The sequence below is a fragment of the Mus musculus genome, chromosome 13 (genome assembly GCF_000001635.26).
Source record: "Mus musculus strain C57BL/6J chromosome 13, GRCm38.p6 C57BL/6J".
NCBI classification, from domain to species: domain Eukaryota; kingdom Metazoa; phylum Chordata; class Mammalia; order Rodentia; family Muridae; genus Mus; species Mus musculus.
In genome coordinates this window covers 45,684,855-45,702,427 of record NC_000079.6, presented here as the reverse complement: position 1 = coordinate 45,702,427, position 17,573 = coordinate 45,684,855, and the positions used below count along the sequence as shown (strand labels likewise).

At 45.4% G+C, this 17,573-nt stretch overlaps 1 protein-coding gene across 18 annotated transcripts in view; it reads left to right on the top strand.

Annotated features, from left to right (window-relative positions):
• Nucleotides 1-17,573, top strand: part of Atxn1 (ataxin 1) — a 415,237-nt gene that overhangs the window by 262,564 nt on the left and 135,100 nt on the right. For 15 of the 18 annotated variants that reach the window (NM_009124.6, NM_001199305.1, XM_011244386.3 and 12 more), the window contains one exon: nucleotides 4,483-4,607. The exons of the other annotated variants lie outside the window; for them this stretch is intronic. The gene's annotated coding sequence lies outside the window, so the exon portion shown is untranslated. The remainder of the gene's footprint in view (nucleotides 1-4,482; nucleotides 4,608-17,573) is intronic. 18 annotated transcript variants of the gene reach the window in all.

The window sequence follows — 17,573 nt, the reverse complement described above, 5'->3', positions numbered from 1 at the left end:
CTAATGAACAAAAAGGGGATGGGTTCAAAGACCAGGAAAGAGAAGGCCAAGTGCAACTGTTCTCAGTTCTGTGGGAAACTTTCACTGGAATGGGAAGCACTGGACCTCCAAGTCCTTGGACGGCAGAGGAAGGAGAAGAGTCTGGGGAGCTGAGGGGCTTTCTCATTCAGTAAAATATCTGCCTTGCGAGAATGAGGACCCTCATCTCAACCTCCAGAGTCTACGCTCTCAAAAAGCTGAGTATGCCAGGCAGACGGTACACATTTTTAATCCCAGTACTGGGGAGGGAGAAGCCTGTGAAATCTCTCTGAATTCAGGGCCAGTGTTGTCTACATAACAAGTTCTAGGTCAGCCAGGGCCACACTGTGAGACCCTATTTTAAAGGGGAAAAGAAATTGAGCTATTAATGCCAGCACCGGGTGATCAGGTGATCATCCAGGAAAGCCTACTTGCTGAGTCTCAGGCCAGTGAGAAACCCTACTAAAAATGACACCCCAAAAGTTGTCCTCTGGCTTCCACACACAGGCACACATTAGAGTGTACCTCTACATAGAGAAAGGAGGGGAGTACCCTCTGCAGAGAAGAAATTAAACTGTAGCCACAAAGGAGTAAGCCCTTTGCAGGTAAGGGTTAAATTCTTCCAGATCAGGCTTGGGCCTTGGATCAGTTCTTTTCCATTCCAAGCTCTTCCCACTAGATGCTATTAGGAGCTTGCATAAGAAGGCCACGGCAAGGTCTCGGTCCTCAGGAAGCTTATAAAGTCTCTGCGCCTTCAAGACTTCAATAAATCCAATGGAGGATAAAAAGACAACATAGCAGAGTGCTGACTTGAAAATGACCTTGGGTCAAAATGTGCAGCCGAGATTGTAAGTGCTTTGGGCAGCCAAGGGAAGGAGAAGCTGGCATGGTGTCCTTTTGTCCTGTGAATGGAGGATGAGATTGTCAGCCTGGCATGTGTCCCCGGGTCTGATGGCAAAGATACTGGGCAACCAGGCTGCAAGGAGTCTTGGCTTTTGCATTCTCTCTTCTCTCTGGGTTTTCTAAGGCTTGTCATAACTGTCATCGTGAGGAATATTCTGAGGCCTGCAGGTGGAATGGTATTGATAATTTTTGGTGAGAAACGAGTAGGGGGATGAAGTCATACTTTATTCTGGCTATCTTAAATGGGAAGAGACTCAGAGCTCAGCTGGCCATCTTTGTTTCAGACTGACTCCATTCAGAGAGAGAACAGGAGAAAGGCCTGCCTGAGGACATCATCAGTTTGGAGAATACAAACTACTGATGCTTTTTATCCTTAATGGACGAATTAAGTTGAACCAGGTCTGGGATGATAGGGAACAGGGAAATAGTGGAGATGAACAGAGTTTTTCCATTGCTTGCTTCTGTGCATGCCCCCTCCACGATGGGGTAGGTAAACTGAGTCCAATTTACAAGTCAGGAAGAAAGCAGTAGTGCTATTGAAGTTGGAGATAAATGCTGTTTAAGTACAGGAGAGATGACTTTTTAAAAAAAATTACACAAGCAAGCGTGTGTGTGTGTGTGTGTGTGTGTGTGTGTGTAATCAAGGGGAAGCCAGAAATTTGAAACTTAAAGAGAGGTACCAAGTTTTCATTTTTGATTTTTGTCAACTACCCCTGCACACACACACACACACACACACACACACACACACACACACACACACACAGAGAGAGAGAGAGAGAGAGAGAGAGAGAGAGAGAGAGAGAGAGAGAGAGAGAGATTTGCATGTAACAACTGGTTTGAACACTTTTATATGTTTTTCATTTTCATTGTTTCCTTTGGGTTTGACTTTGTTTCTGAGACAGGGCCTCCCTTTATAGGCCCAGCCTCACCTGCATTCTAACACTTATTATGTAGCTCAGGCTAGCCTGGAACTCATGGTCCGCCTACCGTCAGCCTCCCAATTTCAGTGATTGCAGGCATATGCCATCGTGCAGGTTTTAGCCCCCTTTGAGTGGATTTTCTTCAGCTGTGGCTAGCCTGTGATAAGATAGCATTTCTGTTCACTACTAGGTTGGGCTAACCTTTGGTACTTCAGGGAACCAGGACTTCCTTGCCTGTCACATGGTGTACAGTACTTCTGTGGAGTGGCTCTTCCTGGCAGATGTACCCAGTGCTTATTAACTCAGAGGGAAGAATTGCCTCCTCTCAGGTCACAGAAGGTAGTTGATGAAATAAGTAACAAAGAACTCCATCAAACCAGTAAGAGAAATGAGTCCAGCTCTAGAGGAGGCTCACTGATGCTTAGCCTATTTCCTTTGGCTGAAACCTGACGCCTGTTTCTAGGCCAGAGCTCTGCCACTGAGCTGCACCTCCAGCCTTGCCTGGGCTAAGCTCTACCTTTCACTTCTCTGCAAGCCTTCCCCAGCCCCACACTCCTCATCAGAGCATCTGTTGCCTCTTCCTGACGCTTGTCTGGGTTTCTAATCTTACACATTTTAAAAACACAGCTGGTACAGTTCCCTAAGGCTGTGACCCTCTGGGGTGAGAAGACCTCAGTCCTTGCCTCCCTTGTTCACTGTTCTGGCCCTGGTTGAGTGTAGTGGCATTAAAGTGAAGTTCTGTCCTCTGAATGTGCTAATTAATAAGAAAGCATTCCATAAGCTGGATCCACTATAAAAGCCACGATTAACTACAGGAGAACAGGCACCTTCTTCCTCCTTTCTGAACTAATTTTGTCTCTCCCTTTTAAAAAATTTATTTTGAGTTCTGCTAATCAGTGTTACCAATTCCAAATCTAAGAAGTGATATTATTTCACTCTCTTCCTCTTCCCCTTCTCTTCCTCCTCTTTCTCTTCCTCCTCCTCCTTCTTCTCTTCCTTCTTCTCTTCCTTCTGCTCCATCTCCTTCTCCTCCTCCTCCTCCATCATCATCATCATCACCATGCTATCATCATTGCTATTTTTATTATTATTTGAGAGAGCCACTTCATTTTTTCCTCTTGGAAATCACTCTTCCCACATCCGCAATGCTAAAACAACCAATCCCAAGAATGTTCAACTTGTGCTCATGACATTGGAAGAGAAAAACAAAACAAAACAAACAAACAAAAAAAACCAACCCTGACTGGAGCTGGCAACCCTATGCCTTCATTGTCCCTCAAAGCCACCGGTGCTCATTCATTCATCTCCCTCTGCTGTTGCTCCTCCCAGCACAGAAGCCAAAATGGTTTGATAGTACTGGTCTGGAAGCAATTGTTCCTGTGGGCCTGCCAGAAAGAAGGGGAGAATAAGAAATCCAGATGTAGAGCATTCTCTACTAGGCTGTGAGCAGGTCTTTGCCTTAAAACCCCAGCCAGCTGTATCCAGTCCTTTTCTCAGGAAGATCCTCCTTGGACCACCTTTGTGTATGTGAGTGTTAGAGTCACTGGCGAGACAATGTGGCAGCGAGGCAAGTGGAGACTTTCATAGCTCTGCAGACACTGGCACAAGAAACACCGTGGATCTGCAATTGAAGACAGCCCTTTGCTTGCGACCCAGATCACTATGCCCCTTCCTGGCTCTGTAGTGTGCCTTGTGTCCTTTCCAGTTTTAGCTTCCTGTCCTGTCCTTCCTTCCTTCCTACCTTTATGTTCTTAAATTTCTCCTGGAGATTCCAAGAATCTCCAATTCTGATCTTCTTCCCTCCTGCACCACAGCAGCATGGGGGTTGTGTCAATGTTTGAGTGCCCCAGGGAGAGCCTGATGCTTGGTCCTCAGCCAAAGCTAGGTTTTACCCTCTGGCTCAGAGAGCTCAGTGGCAGGCTGTGACCAATAATAACACCTTCTGTTGACATAGTGTCTGTCTTCTGGGGAACTTCGAGTGCTTCTCAAGAGCTCTTATTGATCTTCCCAGTCTCACTGGGAGGTATGAAAATGGCCAGAGATTGTAGTCTTCGCTTCCTTTTCCTGAGTTAAGTCAAGAGACTTATTTGGGGATCTTGTTTGTTTTTCCAGTGCTGGGGATTAGGCCCAGGAACTCAGGTGCTCCGAAAGTGCTATACATCTGAACTATACCTCTAACATTTTTCTCTCCTCTCTCTCTGACTCCCCTCCTCCCTCTCCTTGCTGGTTTTGGTATTTTTTGAGACAGGGTCTGACTTAGCTCTCCTGCTTCTACATCCCTAATACTAGGATTACAGGTGAACACCAGACTCTAACAAATAGTGAGTGGCTTCTTTTGAGCAAGTTTGTATATCACCTGGGATTAGGTTTGAAGTTTCCTAGAATTGGCTTCAACTTCATGGGAGAGGGAAAAAATGTAGGAAGAAAAAAAAGGTTGGTTATGTCAGATAGTCAATTAAACAAACAAACAAAAATATAGCACACAAATTAACTAACTAACTAACTAACTGAAACAGGTCCTGGTAAATGGTCTTTGCCGAAATATGACATTGGTTGACCAGATGTCCGGATTGTTGAATGATGTGATTGGATGGATGCATTTACCATATCCTTTTTTTCTGGGTTGTTCTCATGCCAGGTATTTCTAACCTCTCTGCGAAAGAAAGAAAGACACCACCAGAACCTGGGCATCCCAGCTGCTGAGGGAAGTTTCCATGGTGAAGTCTCAGGGAGGCTTCCTGGGAGCAGAGCATAGTGAATGCTGTAAGTGAACAACTGTCTGTGGACTTGCCTTGTAAAGATGGGTGAGCCCAGTGGGAGGGGCTGCTAGTGTGAGCCCTGGGTGTTGCCCAATGTGAGGGGCTATCAGTGTGAGCCCTGGATGATCACTCGTTTGTTTTGTTTTGTTTCGTTTCGTTTTGTTTTGTTTTTATTAACTACACACTTGCCTTTCCCCTAGCTGCTGTGGAGCAGAGCTGATGGTCTGCTTGTACACCAAAAGTGAATTACAGGGTTCTATGCTCTTGCAATTGGCATAGTCGGTGGTATCAAATGTATAGGGCAATATTGGCCACATTCCTCTAGCATGATGAATGAGATGAGGATTAAAGGCCTGGATTTCCATGCGTAACTAATATTATTATATGTCTTGGGTTTCTTTCACTTAACCAGAATGTTTGTTGTTGGTTTCTTATTTTTTTTTTCTTTTGCTACTGTTGCTGTTGTTGATTTGGTTTCGGGTTTTTGTTGTTGTTGCTTGGTTGATTAATTTGGTTTTTGTTTCTGTTGTTTTGGTTTTGGGTTTTGTTTGTTTGCTTGTTTTTAACCTTTAAAATGTCAGGCCTGTATGGAAGAATGGTTATTTAGGGTTTTTCTCTGTTTTAGAATTGGCTAATTTACTGGCTTTTATCAGGGTGATTGTCTGCGATGTTGGGATTAGTAAACCGTGCTTCATGTCAGCTGAAGACACTTGACAAGTTTCAGGGTCTGGTAGTTGATAAAGTGGCCCACTCTGAGCTTCGAGGAGCTTATTTGCTGTGAAATTTGAAATGGGTTTGCCTAGATCTGCTGTTTGAATGTGACTGTCACACACACACACACACACACACACACACACACACACACACACACCACACACACCCCATACACACACCACAAAATCTAGGAGAGTGTTGACCAGGAAAGAATATAACCACAGGAAAGTCCTGGATAGCCAGTTGATACTGCTGGGGGAAAAAAGTAATAATATCTTCGCCTTTCAGAACATAAAGAGCCAACTTCAATTAGAATCTGGGTGTGTGGTATACATGTAACTGGACATTTTATAACATATATATTATAAATGTTGAACTTTCTAGGTCTTTTTTAAAAATCATACTTACTGCCTGTCTGTGTTGGGGGAGAGGTTGAATGTCGGGGTCAGAGAATAGCTTGTTATTAGGTTCTTATTCACTGAAGTTTAAGTGGTCAGGCTTGGTAGCCTGTGCCCTTCCTTACCCACTGAATTTCTTGGTGACTCAATCACAGTTACTTTTCAGTCTTTTATCACTTACTCTTTATGATTGCCTAAAAGATTTCATAAAATTGAGATAGATACATCAAATATCCGAGAGAAAAAGGGTATTAATGTCAAAAGAATTCTCAAAACCATCTTGTGATATATATTAAAATATTTATCCCTATTTCGTAGTGGTTTAATAGTGTTGCCAAAATTAACTCGTTCAGTTTAAAACTTCCTGGAACCGGAGAGACGGCTCAGAGGTTGAGGGCACATGCTACTCTTCCAGAGGCCCAGAGTTCAGTTCCCAGCACCCACATCAGAGTAACACACTACTCTATGTGACTACAGCCCAAGGAGATTCAGTGCCCTCTACTGGCCTCCATGAGCAACTGCAGCTATGGAACACACTTGAATTTAAATGCAATACTTTGCTGCCCCTCATTGTAGCTGATGGAAGGCGCTGCTGTTTTAGCATGTTTTCACTGGTGGGTGTGCTCCCGTGGATTCTATAAGTTTGTGACTTGCCCTGGAACCCATGGCCATGTCCTTTATTCTTAGTCATACTGTTAAGGTCAAATATATCGATGACCCCAGGCAGTTCACCACCCCCATCACCACCAAAGAAAGTGTTATTTTATAAATCTGTGGGTTGCTGTACGCCTCCTAATCAATAAGCAACGGACATGTTGGTTTAGGGCTGCAGCATGGGGGGAGAATTGTATACGTTATTTTCTCATAAAAGTTTTCGTCACGCTCACGGACAACTCTGGGGCCCTGTTGGGTTTAAGTTTTAGGATGTTTCACCGCAAACACTGCTGGGCAGGTCACTTGCTGGCATCATGATGTTTTCTAAGTTGCTGTTTTCCTGGGAAGCATGAGTCTTACAGAAAGTCACTCTCAGACCTAACTTCCGTTTAAATGAGAGGAGTTACTTTGGTCCAGGCCAGCTTTGTGACTGTTATGGTGGGTTTGCCTTTTACACTGTTGCAATTAAGGGCTTATATCAGACCTCAGATATAAAAGTTCTCTAAGGTCCTGAAGAGTAAAATTGGAGATACCACACGGTCAACTCTAAGGCACTTGAAGAATCTCTCTGTAAACAGAGTGAGCAGAGAAGAAGAAAATGTGAAACTCCAGTGACCTCCTCAGGCATGCTTCGAGGACTTTCTTTTCACTGCTTGAATTGCTTGAACCTTGCCCCACCCTTCTAACCCTCCGTTTCTATTTTCAGCTTGGTCCTCATGCCCTGAGAGCCTTGAGGCCGGTGCCTCAGAAGGGTGTGACAAACAGGGATCGCCAAGGAATGTGTATTTGCACGCAGACGGGTATGAGTGTGGGTGTTGTCAGGTGTGAGCAGTGATCACAGCATCTTCGGCCAAGCGGTCCAGCCTCATCAGCTCCTGCCGACAACGCCTCAGCCTGATTACTCAGGCCTGTCTCATTAGCAGCCGCTCCCTTCTGTCACACTCTTCCTAACAGTTGGCCTTTACCCACAGAGGTGTGTGTGTCTCCACCTGGCTCTCAGAGAGCTGAGAGGCTTCAAGCCTTGCACAGGAAGGGGAAGGCACTGAAAGCTGAAGGAGGAGGAGTCAGGAGACCTGAATTTTGTAGTCGATGTGGCAAGTGGCCATGTGACCTGGGTCTCAGCACACACACACACACACACACACACACACACACACACACACACGGTGACACATTTCAAGATGGACAACAAGAGAAATGGAAGTGAATGACCTCTGCAGTTGTAGCTTTTGTGTCGAGTGTCACGGAGACATTGCTCTGCCGTGGAGCAGATCAGCTCCTCCTTTTTCCTCATTAACTCCTTTAAAAACCAATGGTTTGCTACAACCTAGGTTTCCGGTGCTTTTGGCTTAATGCGCTGAGTGTAGCCTTCTGATGTAAAGATGGCTTAGCACAGCACTTCTCAACCTGTGGGTCCTGGCCCCCTTGGGGGGGGGTCAACCAACCCTTTCACGGGAGTCGCCTAAGACCATCAGAAAGCACAGATATTTACATTATGATTCATGACAGTAGCAAAATTACAGTTGTGAAGTATCAGTGAAAATAATGTTATGACTGGAGGTCACCACAACCTGAGGAACCACCTTAGTAAAGTTGAGAGCCACTGGCTTAGCAGCTAAAGGGGCTCACAACAATTCTAACGATATATATTCAGGCCCTCAGCCCCCACGTGATCGAAGGAGAGACCCAACTCCTTCAAATTGTCCTCTGATCTCCCTATACGTTGACATGGTGTGTGTATGCCCAGATATATTTGTCGACACGCAAACGTGAGTAAATCTAACAACCTTTAAGATGTCCTTATTTTTAATTGTACATATGTGTGCATACATGAGTGAGAGTACTCTCAGCGGCCAGAAGGGGGTATCAGGTTCCCCGCAGCAGGAATTACAGGCTAATAGAAGCTAGACAATGTGGGTGCTGACAGCTTAGCAAGCCCAAGCGGTCCTCCTGTCTCCGTGCCCTGCCACCGTTTTAAGGTCACATGTGTCTCATGGCCATGTTTGACTTTTTGTGTAAGTGTTGGAGAGTCACAGTCTTATCCACTGATCTCACTGCAGTGTAGGAGTAGATGCTAAATGTCTGTGATATGTGTGATATTGCTGTGGGTAGGGAAAGCATTTAAGGCCATCATATTATAGTGTAACTATTAGTGAGCCTGGGGGATTTTGGGGTACTTAAAAAGCAAAATTCCACCCCACGCCGTTCCTCCTCTTTTCCAACTGAGTGGTTTGTGGTTTCTTGTCTATGAGCAGCCTACACATGACTGTCTACAGATGGCGATCTTTTTATCTCGTATAGCCCCGTCATTTCATTGACATCTGCGTTCCCTTTTATTCCTGGCACGGAGCTGGGCCGGAAGTGCTGCATGACACGGGAAGTTAGCTAAGCACAAGGTCACGGGGAGCGTTCCCCCTCAGGCATACCACTTAGAGGAAAGAATTGATGGGTTACTTCAGATGAGGCCCAGCTTCTGCTCTGTGGTGTTTGGGAGGAGAGAAAGCTACCAGAAGCCAGTTTTGGAAGGCCACATCATACTTCCCTGCTTCTGAGGATGACAGGAATGAAGGTGTCCTAAAGCTTGGGTGTTTTTCCAGCCCTTTATCAGAATAACTGCTTAGAATACCATTTAGAGTGCACCTAGGAAGAAGCAGGCAAAACCAAACAGCACTCTGCCTGTTCAAACAGCACAGAGACAAGGGGTGTGAATTCTGGTCTAGGAGTAAGAAAACCGCACGTGCACATTCTTCTAAGAACACTCAAGTGGTTTCCTGATGTGTCTGTCAGGTCGGAGTTTTTAGGTTTGCATCTGCGATACCAATTTCTAGATCATACAAACATTCTGAAATAGGTAAGAGGGTCTGAGAGAGGACATTTTATTATCATCTGTGTGTGTGTGTGTGTGTGTGTGTGTGTGTGTGTGTGTACAGGGGGTTCCCTCCACATGTTTAGTCCTTGTTTGAAATTGCAGGTTGGCCTGTGGACCACAGGTGAGGAGGCTCTGTCCTTTTCCATGCAGGATTCTACAAGGATTTCCTGTCTTGCTCATTTGAATCTCTCCCCTCACCTCCTTCAAATCTCACTTATGGTAGCTTCATTCATTTCGGGCCGCTTCCCTTGTATGTTACCCGGAGAAGGAACCTCTTGGAGACCCGAGTATAGGCCATTCTCTCTGAGAGGAGTCTTAACTGTTGCTCTCTGAGTTGCTTGGCCAGGTCCAGCCATTGCAGGCACAGACGCTCTCCTCAGCTCCCTCCACCCCCCAGCAGTCTCACAGAAGGAAAGAGCTGTGCAAAGAAGAGTCTGTGAACTCCTGCCATATCTGTGTTGGGGGCAGGGGGGAGTGGGGATAGGAAGGGGTGGAGCCGCCTAACCGACCGTGACGATTTCTAACTGACCTTTAGAATACTATTTGTTAAAAGAAGGTTATGAATCAGGAGAAGTTCTCAGTCCAGCGTGCAGGACTGAGCCATCTCTGTTCACTGTGCTCGGGAGCTTATCTCAGAAGCGCTCCACTGGAGTTGGAGATGCCAAGGCACTCAGGTGTGCCAAGAGGGGTGCTGGGCAGAATTACTCAGAGCCGTATTTCTGGGAGCCTCTGCCTTAAACTTCCTAGCAAGGGAATAAGGTCAATCCATACTTGTGTGTGCCCCAAGAAGTGTGAAACACTGAAAGATAAAACTTGTATTAGCTGCTTTTGAGTCAGGCTACCTGAGATCTCAGAGCCAGACTTTTGTCACTAGAAGTTTGTGGGACCAGGGATCTAATGCTTTGCTGTATAGTAGATTATTGCTAAGAAGACTCTTAGATAGAAAGATCTGATTTATCTTCTTTCATCTGGGTGAATATATTACATGATTCGCTGAGAGCGGTTTGCAGAAGCACAGAACCCCTTTAGATGAGGCAGCAAACTGCATTCTTTGAAGCCTATTTTGAAGCAAGTTGGTCTTTCTTTGCAAGGTCTTTTTTATCTACTTGTGCTTATGTTCCTGAAACAATTGACCTCGCCAAAATTGAAATAGAAACAGGATGCCGTACAAGTAATGATCTTCGTTCACAGTCGTTTGAGGTTTTGTTACTGTTGTTGCTGTTGCTGTTGTTGTTTGCTTGTCTGTTGATACTGGGTCTCCCATAGCTCAGGTTGGCCTCAAGCTGTTATACAGCTAACGGTGATCTTGAACTCCTAATTCTCCCATATCTCCATGCCAAGTTCCGGAAGTCCGGGCAAGTGCCAACATGTTCAGCTTTTGAGAATTTGCCTTGGTAACTGAGGCAAAATCTTTGGAGCATACCCGTTAGGCCCTTAACCAACGTTTTCCTGTAAATTCTACTTCTTTCTCGAGCATATATACACAAGTTCCTGAGACTGTCTCCCTTCTGTTCTTGAGTGCCTGGCAGTTGAATGTATTTGCTGGTGATGCTGGCAGAATTGGCCAACAGACCCACAGCACGAGTCCCAGAGCTAGGGTATGCCACTACTTCAGTCAGGATGTCTGTCGTCTTCACCAACACTGGGACACATCCTTTTTATTGATCTTAAACCCTCTTGCTAAGATCATTTTTGGTTTCTGTTCATTTCTGATATTTTTCCCCCTTCTGGAACCTTTGTTGCTTGCACAGGAGTGATTTTTTTTTATATGCTATACATTCTTCATTCCTGGGGCTTTGTAAGCACTGTCAAACTCACTCCATAGAGCAAAGCACTGGCCACAAAGCTCCCTTCTCCATTATGACAGCCCTAGATTTCTAGTCTACTTTGCCTTTTCTTTCTTTTCCAAGGAATGGGACAGTAAGAATAGGGGCTGGGGGATGACGAGATGGCTCAGTAGGCAAGAGCACTGTCTGCTCTTCCAAAGGTACTGAGTTCAAATCCCAGCAACCATATGGTGGCTCACAACCACCTGTAATGAGATCTGATGCCCTCTTCTGGTGTGTCTGAAGACAGCTATAGTGTACTTTATGTATAAAACTAAATAAATCTTTAGGTTGTTTGTTTGTTTGTTTGTTTAAGGCCACCATTTCTTGTGCAAGCAGATTTTTCTCTTTAACCACCTCAGTGTTTCTACCTGCCTCTGGCTGTCTGTCACACTTGTACTTCTGAATAAATTTCCTCCCTGGACTCTCAGAACACTAATAAACAAAATCTATTAATGTCAGTGGGTTATTGCTTATCTGCTACTAGCACACATGATTTGGAATAGAGTCACTATCCTGGGCCTGAAGGGAGTCCCCTGTCCCCCTTTCATGCTCCTTTTGGGGGGTCAGAGCAGCCTTGGGGATCTCAGTGCTATCATTGGGGTTTGCCTTTCCTGTTCCTAGCTCTCCTGGTGATCTATTTCTGTGCCTCAGCTGTGTTGCCAGTTGTCATAGCAACCTGTTGGCAGGTGCTTCCCTAAAGACAACCAAAGGAGTGGAAATGGACATGGGAAGCCTTGAGGGGGGTCAGGAATGGAGCTGGCAGTCACCTGGCACAGAGAGGATTTTACATTTCCTTCATCTGGGCCAGCCTCCAGGAGCAGGATGTCACTTAGTGACTTAGGTAGACCATGGGAGTGCCATTTACTGAAGATCAGTTACATGGGCTGGTACAGCTACATTCCCTCGGAGAGGAGCAAGCCAACTAGTAGCTAGCCAGCTAGTGGATCATCCAGGCAGTGTGTGGGATGTTTGGGATATCAATGCACTTGATAGTACAGTGGATGTATGTGTGTGTGTGTGTGTGTGTGTGTGTGTGTGTGTGTGTGAATTGGGTTAATGTTTTGCTGATAATCAGCACTAGTGTTCAGAGTTGGGGATGTGACCTAGGAAGAACCAGGGGTCAGGAGATGGAGGGAGAATGAAGGGAACACCAATGCACTGATCTTGCCTCCGTTTCCTGTTGACTGGTCTGGCCTGAAAGCTCCCAGTGTCAGGAGAGCGTTCCTACTGGGCCCCAGTAATCCACCTCCGTGCCCAGCCCTGAAGCAGAACACTGCTCACCTTGTGTTCTGCCCTCCCAGTTCTCTCCTCCTCCCATTAGACCACAATGAACTGGCATCAAATGACGCCTGCCATTTTCTGACTTGGAACCAAGCAAATAGAAAAAATCCTAAAAGTCTGTGGCCTTATTTGACCTCACTTTAAAAAAAAAAAAAAGAGCGTGTGTGTGTGTGTGTGTGTGTGTGTGTGTGTGTGTGTGTGTGTGTGTGTGTGATGTGATATGTGTCTGTCTCTGCCTGGTCTGCCTGTATGCCTGCCTGCCTGTCTGTCTGCTGTCTGTCTGTCTATGTGTGCGAGTGCCTGGCCTTAGAAGCAGTGGTCAGCCTTCTGACATGGGTGCTGAGAACTGAACTCTGGTCCTCTGGAAGAGCAGCAAGTGCTCTTATCCACAGAGTCACTGTTCCAGCCCAGACTTTGCCAACCTTTCTTTAATTCTAAAGCTAATTAGTCATCTGAAGTTCCATAGCCATTTCTTTGTACAAGCTTTGGCTGGTGAATTTAGCTGACATTTTCCTCTAGAGATGTCAAGTCACTTTTTTATTTTTAACAGAGAGAGACTGAGGGTGGGCCTTTGCAAGGAGATGGAGAAGCCAGGAAACCTGAGGAGAGGGGGTATCCTAGGGCATCTGAGGCGCACAAGGGACACAGAATCCCATCTTACCTGTGTCTTCATCAAGACGGAGTCCCTCTGCTTTCGGGATTGTTTGGTCCTCTTAAGGACCACAGTTGAGGCAAGTGTGTGTAACTCTGTTCACCATGGCAATGATGCTGGTGGGGACCTAACCAGGCGAGGCAGGCATCCCTCATGAACTCAGTGACCAATCAGATCCTCTTCCAGAGCCAGAAGAGGGATAAATAACTTAATGAGACCCGAGACTTGAATCAAAAGAGATGACTTGGGTGAAAAAGGGAACTTCAAGGAAAAACTGGCACTTGCACAGTTTGTTTAACTGTCTCCTGTGAAGTAAAATCACAGGCTGGGAGGTAGCTCAGCTGGTGGAAAGCTTTTTTTTTTTTTTTTTTTTTTTTTAGCATGTAAAAGCCCCAAGTTTCATCCCCAGCAGTGTTTCACTGAAAGGCATGGAAGCACAGGTCTGTAATCCCAGGACTTAGGCAGTAGCACCAGGAAGATCCCAAGTGGGTTGAAGACCAACCAGACTGGGCTCCATGAGACCCCATTTCAAAACGAGCACAGGAGAGGTCAACTAAAGCAGGTTTGTTAGACAGTGTGTAGCCTGCACAGCTTACTCATTATTCTAAATGATTAGCATAATAGAAGACACTTTGTGTACCTGGAATAATAATATCTCCTAAAGTGCAGTTCTGTACTATAGAAGGGGGTGGTTTTTAAAGATGATTCTATAATTCCTAATTGCATACTTTGTGTAAGTACTCATTATCATTAATAGCTCACTAGCATAAAGACAGCTCCTTCATGTTGACATGATCCAGAAATACAATGACTGTGAGTGACATTTCAGTTAGAAGACAACAATATCCAGATTTGATGATAGCGCCTTATTTAAATTACGTGAGCGCACGCATGTATGTGTGTGTGAGAGAGGGGGGGGAGGGAGGGAGAGAGAGAGAGAGAGAGAGAGAGAGAGAGAGAGAGAGAGAGAGAGAGAGAGATATGGGGAATCCATTCTCTCCCTCTACAATGTAAGTTTTAGGGACTGAACAGAGGTCATCCAGATTGACAGCAAGCATCTTTACCTGCTGGGCCACTTGCTGACCCTGGTGGTTGTTTGGTTTTGTTTGTTTGTTTGTTTGTTTAAGAAATGTGGTGAGGTCAGTGATAACCAACTTAAGTCTCAGAAACCTCAGGCTTTATACATTTCACAGCCTATCTACATACACAGTAGATGGAGGCCCCTTTAGAATAAGCCTGTCACCTCTTCTTTTTCAAGCCCTCATTATAGACCACGTGGGTTACATGAATTAAATAACTGAGGATAAGATGCCCTGAATTCCATCTCACGGGAAGGGTATCAGTCCAAGATTGTGTAGTTAGAGTTCCCTTCCCACCCCTTCTTTCTTCGAGACCACAAATGAGCTGCCTGCGTATTGCTTTGTTTCCTTGTCTTCCGAAGACAATGACCACTACCATCCTACAGCATCAGATACAGCGGGCTCTCGGCAGCCCAGGAGTGAGAGGACCTGCCAGAACTATCTGTGTGTGGAAGCTGAGGACACTTGGAATTTTAGGTGAATTTTTGGTATGAGTCAAATTGAAAGGTATAGGGAAGAGATGTGAGAGCTTTACCTATATAAAGCACAGGGAGATTCCCAGTAGCTATCAGTATGAGTGGACCTGTGAAACGGAAGCATGTGACGATACATGTGACATCATTAACAGATCGAGGTAGCAGTATAGAAAAAAAAAATAATGTCTAAAATCGATGCTCTGACATTAAAGACAGGAGAAAGCCCGAAGACAAAGATCTGTATTCTTTGGTCTTACTCTAGCAGATATTGACTGAGTATTTGCAAACGCTGGGCATTCACAACAGCTAAGGAGTTTTCAATCACTAGGGATGGAAATAAGAAAATAAGCAACTCTTTATACCATGAGCTACCTTCAGCATCCTGTGGATACAAACCAGTGTAACATTTTCTGGGATCAAGCCTTTATCCTCATACCTGAGGTATGATTGGGTGTCAACCATATCACTAGGGTGTAGCAGTCAGCATATACAGTGTAACAAGTGATTCCAATGTGTTGTGCCGTACAAACATAACTGTACTGCGATTCTGCAGGTCACTGTGCTAGCTCGGCTGAGGCGTATTATGGGAATGGTTGCTGGAAAGTTTCACAGGCTCTAGGGATAAGGGACCTTCAGTTTACCCAGCTTGTTTTAACTCTGATGTCTCTTATCCTCTGGTAAGCTCGTCAGAGCTTCTGCTTACCCACTCCTCCCTCTCCTTTCCCTGATTCTTCCCTGAGTGTGTTCGTACTTATTTATTTTCTGAGATGATGTCTTACTCTGTAGCCCAGGCTGGCCCGGAATCCATAGCAATCCTTCTGCCTCGACTACTCAAGTGCTAGGGTGGCAGGTGGTAAGACACCATGCTCAGGTATGATAGAGTTTCTCCATACTGCAATCCCAGGCGTCGTAAGAGTAGTAAAAGAGAGAAAAATCTCACTCATGTGTTCTTTCACATTTGTTAATTTCTCTTTGGCCACAAAGAGCCAATTACCTAGTAGGTTCAACTCAGGGGATCTAGCTTTCTCTGGCTCTACTCACACAGAAAACAACATGTACAAAGCTCAATGCAAGAGGACACAGCATGCTGGGAAAACTCCAAGAGTTCAGGAATGGCTAGACAAAAGCATGTGAGAAATGTCAGAGGAGATATATGTATCTATGAACCTGTGTATGTATGTATTTGAGACAGGGTCTTGCTCTATAGCCCTGGCTTGCCCAGAGCTCAACTTTTCCCCTGTGTAGATCAGGCTGGCCTAAAATTTTGGCAATTCTTCTGCCTTCACCTCACAAATGCTAGTGTTTCAGGCCTGAACCACCACACCTGGCTTGAAACATTTCGCAAATACAGACGAGTAGCCACTTAAAGCTTTTACACAGGATGCTGACATGATTGGTAGGGTACCTAGCAACACAAAGCCTAAAAGCACTTAACATCATCCCCAGGAAGACAGCCCAAGGATAGCTAAGGGCAAACAGGATGAGCAAGACTCAGAGGTGGTGCAGAGCTCACAAGCACGTTTGAAACAATACAACCAGAAGAGAGGTTGGGGGTTTCTAAAGGCACAGCAGAGAGCAGCAAGCTCCAGACCTGCCCACTGTCTGCTTCAAGGGGAAGTGCTGAGCATGGGGGAGGGGCTTGGCCCAGCTCTTACTGAATCCCACAGACCCTTGTTGACTATAGATTGTCAACAGAACCCAAGGGACTAATGGCTCAAAGATGCTCTTCGAATGTGACTGCCTGCATTATTATTGTCACGGGTCAGTCCAGCAGACCACCCTTCTCCTTTCAACACACTTTTCCCTCTTAAGCTCAAAATAGGCAACGTGCCCCAGGTGGTCTGAGGGCTCTCTTTCTCAAAAACCTCTCTAAACTTGGATTGGACCAGTGCTCACCCACTCATTTCCAAATATGACCCATAATATACATTTCAGTGTTAGCTCTTAAGCATACTAGAATGGAAATGAGTGTTTCATTTCACTAAATTCAAATTCAAAAGTGAGAGTGAGAATAACCTGTGGTTTCTATAAGTATAGTCAGGGACTCTGAAACTTGCGTGATGCTGGGTGGGTGGGAATTGCAGGCTCTTTCTCAGCTCTCTGCGTTATAACTCCAGTGTTTAAAATGTGATGGAGAAAACTGGGAAGGCCCCTACATGTGCGTGAAGTGCACAATTCACCCTATTTCTTTGTGGGATTTTTTTTTTCTGCTTAAAAAGAGGAAATTTAGAGCCCTGCAAATGGCCTGCGCCTCCTGCTTTCTCTTTATTCCCACTTAGGTCTCAGTGTTTACTATGAGAGAAGCCACGGAGCCCTAGGGCCTGGATATGGTCCTCTAGGATGGGGCAGGCCACTTGATTAACTCAGATTCAGATGTTTTGCCGCTTGCTTGAAAAGCCTGTTAGAAAGATCATCGGGTGAGACGGGTCGGTCTTTATCTTGTGGTCACTAATGGGAACCTTGCATGCTCCAGGGGCAGGGGATAGTGAGTATAAGGGGTGGCTGGAGGCTCAGCCCCTCTATATGCTGCTGGCTGAATGGGTGCCCCATCAACACCAGAGTCTGAAAAGTCCCTGGGTGCGATCCCAGCCCACAGGCATCCTTGACTGCTGAGTAACATAGCAAGCATTTTAGACTTTTTTTTTTTTTTTAATCAGAGAGTCTCAGTGAAAACCTCTTGTAGAGAACTGATAAAGAAACATGTGATAAGGGGTAAATCCCACTCCTAATTTCAAGTGCCCAAATATGGAGAGCTTCATGCTCAAGTGAACTGGAAAGAAAAAGCAGGAATGGCTTGGAATGCCTGAGTCTGCTTATTTGCTTTAATAGCAGGCCCGATGCATAAGCATTGACTCATTGCCCTCTATACCAAAAGGAAGAAAGGGTTTGTCACGCTCACTCTCTTCTGGCACTCAGAACAGCGTGTGGAACCAAGGCCAGGGGGAATAAAGGAGCTTGGCACTGGAGGGGAGTGGAGAAACTGCCACCTTTGTGCTTCCTGTCGCTGTTTAAACATGT